Source organism: Sinocyclocheilus rhinocerous, unplaced genomic scaffold, assembly GCF_001515625.1.
Source record: "Sinocyclocheilus rhinocerous isolate Xijiao unplaced genomic scaffold, SAMN03320098_v1.1 scaffold881, whole genome shotgun sequence".
In the NCBI taxonomy this organism is placed as follows: Eukaryota; Metazoa; Chordata; class Actinopteri; order Cypriniformes; family Cyprinidae; genus Sinocyclocheilus; species Sinocyclocheilus rhinocerous.
Window position 1 is genome coordinate 107,198 of NW_015624586.1, and position 5,059 is coordinate 112,256.

Here is a 5,059-nt window from a genome sequence, read left to right on the forward strand (position 1 = left end):
GAGTGAGTGTGTGTGTGTGTGTATGAGTGAGTGTGTGTGTATGTGTGAATCACGTCTCAGTCTGATCAGGTACAGAAAGAAATGCCGTGACTCAAACTCACCCGGCGTTCAGTTCGTCATTCTTAAAGTATGTCACGTAATGAATCACTGGCTCTTCACTCAGACTTCTATCAGCTTTGATCTTTTGTTACAACATTCTAGAAATTTCTCTTTAACATTTAATTAGACACTAAAAAATGGAACTGTACCTTTACATTTGAAGCAGAAGTATTATGTCAAAACCCCATGTCAGTTCTCTCTCTTATGATTAATATTAATGTTTTTGGTCATACATATAGTAACTTGCAATCCTTGTTTCATGGCTCATGTGTTATAGTTAACTAAAACTAAAAAAAAAAAAATATTATTTGAAATTAAATAAATGTTAACTGAAATTAAATAAAATATAAAATATTTAATTCAACAATTTCACTGTTTACAACCTATTTAGCATTTATAAAAAAAAAAAAAAATAAATAAAACCCTATGTCAGTTCTCTCTCTTATGATTAATATTAATGTTTTTGGTCATACATATAGTAACTTGCAATCCTTGTTTCATGGCTCATGTGTTATAGTTAACTAAAACTAAAAAAAAATAAATATTATTTGAAATTAAATAAATGTTAACTGAAATTAAATCAAATATAAAATATTTAATTCAACAATTTCACTGTTTACAACCTATTTAGCATTCATAAAAAAAATAAAAAAATAAAAAAATAAAATATATATATATATATATATATATATATATGTATATATAATTAATTTATTTTTTATTTATTTTTTGCTTCTCTGTACTGAAAAATACATTAAAAATATAATATATAAAAATATAATATAATATGAAAATAAACATTAAAACAGAAAAACATTTTTGCAAAAATACAAATTTTAAAAACTTTCATAGTGATAGTCTATATCTATCTATCCGTCCATCCATCCATCCGGCTGTCTGTCTGTATTTAATTGTTCTTTTGGCTTGTCAAGTTCAATATTCTCTTTGTTAGAGATAATTGACTGAGTTTTAATGGAGAATCAAGTAAAGCTGATGGATTCAGAGTCTGATCCAGAAATCACTGAATGAAGGGAAGTGTGTTTCTGTGTTTGAGTGGCTCCATCTGCTGGTATTAAACTGAAACTGACATTAGAGCACTAATAAAATATCAGCCTCTTTTATATCAAATGCATGTATGATTGATTCTTTATTATATTAGTTAACGTTTTATTGTGCAAATGTAATTAATAAGAACTTAATACTTTCATGATTTCTGAAGATCATGTGACACTGAAGACTGGAGTAATGATGCTGAAAATACAGCTGCGCATCACAGAAATACATTACAGTTTAACAGATATTCACATAGAAAACAGCTGTTTTACATTGTAATAATATTTCACTATTTTTACTGTATTTTTGATCAAATAAATGCAGCCTTGATAAGCAGTTTTAGTTGTATTTTCTAAACTGCCTCAGTTTGAAGTAAAATATATTTACTAGAATTATAATCTCATAATATATCCATGTCACCTAAAAAGGAGAATTTATATTTGCATTTTGCTTATATTTTTTGCATTGTTATATTTTTTCATTAATTATAAACTTCATAATATGCTCAGCACTGTAATGCACTCAGATGGCTTTTTTCTTGTCAGTGTTTTTCATAGTTTCATCAATGGTTGTGGGTTGGTGTTGATCTGCTGATGTTTCTCAGAACCGCACAGAGTTTGTACTGCAGTGTGTGTGTGTGTGTGTGTGTGTGTGTGTGTGTGAGAGAGAGAGAGAGAGTGTGTGTGTGTGTGTGTTTCTTCACATCCTCATGTGTGTGTGAATGAGATCTCTTCATGAATGTCTCTTTTTCTGTATTGTAACCTAATGTAGCTTTCATTGCTCATTCTTCATATCTGTACTGGTACTTTCAGGAAACATTTCAGTTCACAACATTTAAATAAACTTTCAGCTATGAGTCTCTTTATAAAACAATGATGGCAGTATGAGCTCAGGAGGTTCGTTGTAATGTAGTAGATGCTGTAGTGTAAGTGTCATGTAAATACTCTGCAGGTTAGTTGTAGTATCATCAGTGTCCATTAGGGGCTGAAAGATCAGGACATCCTGACAGCTACCATGACAGTTAACTTACTTACTTTCTACAAGACTGTATGCTTCCCAGTTTAGTTTCGAAATGTGTGTCATATATAATTACCCAAATCATGTAGCTGAAATAAATAAACTTATTTCTGAAAGTATTTTCTTTAAATTAGAATGATTTCTGAAGATCATGTGACACTGAAGACTGCAGTAATGATGCTGAAAATACAGCTTTGATCACAGAAATAAATGACAGTTTAACAGATATTCACATAGAAAACAGCTGTTTTAAATAGTAAAAATATTTCACTGTTTTTACAGTATTTTTGATCAAATAAATGCAGTCTTGGTGAACAGAAGAGACTTCTTTCCAAAACATGAAAAAAAAAATTTAAACCTTTGACCGATAATATACTGATCTAAATTATAACAGTAAATCTCACAATAAGTCTAACTTCTATTTTGCATAATATAAAAAATGAACCTTTTTGCATTGTAATATTTTTCATTAATTTAGTCCATCAACAATCACATTTATATTCCCCAAATTTTCAAAAATATTCATCTATTTTTATCAATTTTTATTTATATTTTTTTTTATTTAAAATTGCAAGAAATGTTGATATATACTGTATATTTTATTTTATTTCAGTTAACATTTATTTACATTTTTTTAAACAGTTTTAGTGTTAGTTTTAGTTAGCGATGAAAAAGCTACATGTTCCTTAAAATATGCTTTTATTTATATTTGTAAGTATTTGTTTGGATTTTGGGGTGAAATATGATGTGCACGTGTTTTGTGAGCTTCATCCGTAAGGATCTGACCTGGATTGATGTATTGTGGTATATGTTCAGAGGCATGTTACATTTATGAGTTTATATTTATAAGTAAAATGTAGGCCACACGGTTAATTTTCTTTCCAAAATAATCACGGGTGCAGGGAGCTGATATTACGGGTGTCCTGTGAGAGCTGAAATAGGACAGTCACTCTGAGCGCAAACCCGCAGGAATAGCAGAAATATGTCACCGATTTACGGCTCAGCTAAAGCTGGAAACAGAGACTTTGTGCATCAGCCAAATTAAAATCACATGCGAGGTTAATTGGAGCCTCCAGAGTCAGAAAATAGACACAGCTGAACACGGGTCTGTTCTGATTTACTCCACACACAGACTCAAAGAACGAACCCAGAGGAAAATCTTCTGTTCTCAGTCGCTGAATCTCCAGGATTACAGAAACACAGAGAGACTCTGCAGAAGATGCTCTCGTTTTAGTATCATTGAGATACTGTTAGTGTGCAGCATCCACCTGAATGACGCGACGGCAGCATAGTGCGCCAGAACACCAGCTTATTGATGGAGAGGAGACAAAGTGATGAAGCCAATCCGTAGATATAAGGATTGTTAGGAGGCCATGATGGTCAGAGGCCAATGGGCAAATTTGGCCACTACACTTTTTCGAAGGACATCCTGGGATTTTTAATGACCACAGAGAGTCTGGACCTGAGTTTATCGTCTCATGCAAAGGACGTGCTTTTTACAGTATCGTTTTAGTTTTAGTTATCTTTAATATCTCTGGTTAGCAGCTGAGATGTTGCCTATAATGTATATAGGAATTTGCAAGATATAAACTCAGAATTGTGAGATATAAACTCAGAATTATGAGATATAAACTAAGAATTATAAGATATAAACTCAGAATTATGAGATATAAACTAAGAATTATGAGATATAAACTCAGAATTATTAGATAAAAACTAAGAATTACGAGATATAAACTCAGAATTACGAGATATAAACTCAGAATTATGAGATATAAGATCAGAATTATGAGATAAAAACTCAGAATTGCGAGATATAAACTCAGAATTGTGAGATATAAACTCAGAATTGTGAGATATAAACTCAGAATTATGAGATATAAATTCAGAATTATGATTTATAAACTCAGGAGAACACATCATCCGCTTCTTCGTCTGAAGCTTGTGTCCGTAGCATGGCAGGGAAACTAGAGGATGCAGTGTCTCGTTCCCTACTCAGGGAACCATGGTTACATACGTAACCTGAGACGTTCCCTTTCAAGGGAACTACGAACTGCGTCCTCTAGGGGTCGCTATGGGGAACAGTATACCCATGCCACCATGCTGAGGGGAGTGCATGCCAAACCACAGGCGAGCACTAAGTACCAACTCTACCAAAGCTTTAAGGGAGTTGCCCCTGGGACGTTAGATGGCTGTCAGTGACATTTCCCCCTACGGCCAAAGGCCTAAGCTACATACCCCAAAAAAACCTACCTGTTAGGGCCAGGACTCCTGGGCCCAGGGTAGAGCTCAAAGGCTTGGAATCAGGAAGAGATTCCTTTAAGGGGATACGACCAAGTGCCTAGAATCGTATTAGCTCTTGGCCTGTCACCCAGGGGGCTACCGCTTGCTCTGCATGAGCTTGCTGAAGGAACTGTCTCAACAGACCCGTAGTAGCAACACCCTGTTAAAGTAGGTATCATGAGGATACATAGGTGGAGTGGTGCCCAAGGTGGAACCGGGGCCTAACCGACCCAAAGAAAGGGCACAAAGCCGCCGTGCGTAGCCCCTACCATACAGGATTTTAGAAAGAACGCAAAATGTTTGATATGCAAACTTACCACAGTGTGGATTTTAGATAGTGCACAGGGACTTCGCGTGCTCACTTACCATATCATGGATTTTAAAGATACCGCTCTAAGGGGCCCTCGTGGCACTCTGAAGGAACAGTCCATAGATGGAAATGGCACATCCCAAGAACAATATGTCTGAGAAGTCACCAACTCATCCTCATGGTATAATGCTGGAATGGCTAGCAGTAAGTTACCTAGCTGAGGGAGCATAACACCCAGCTCTCAGCCTAGAGTGGGCTCGACCTACAGCTAGTTCCTTAGAAAAACTGGTCAACGGT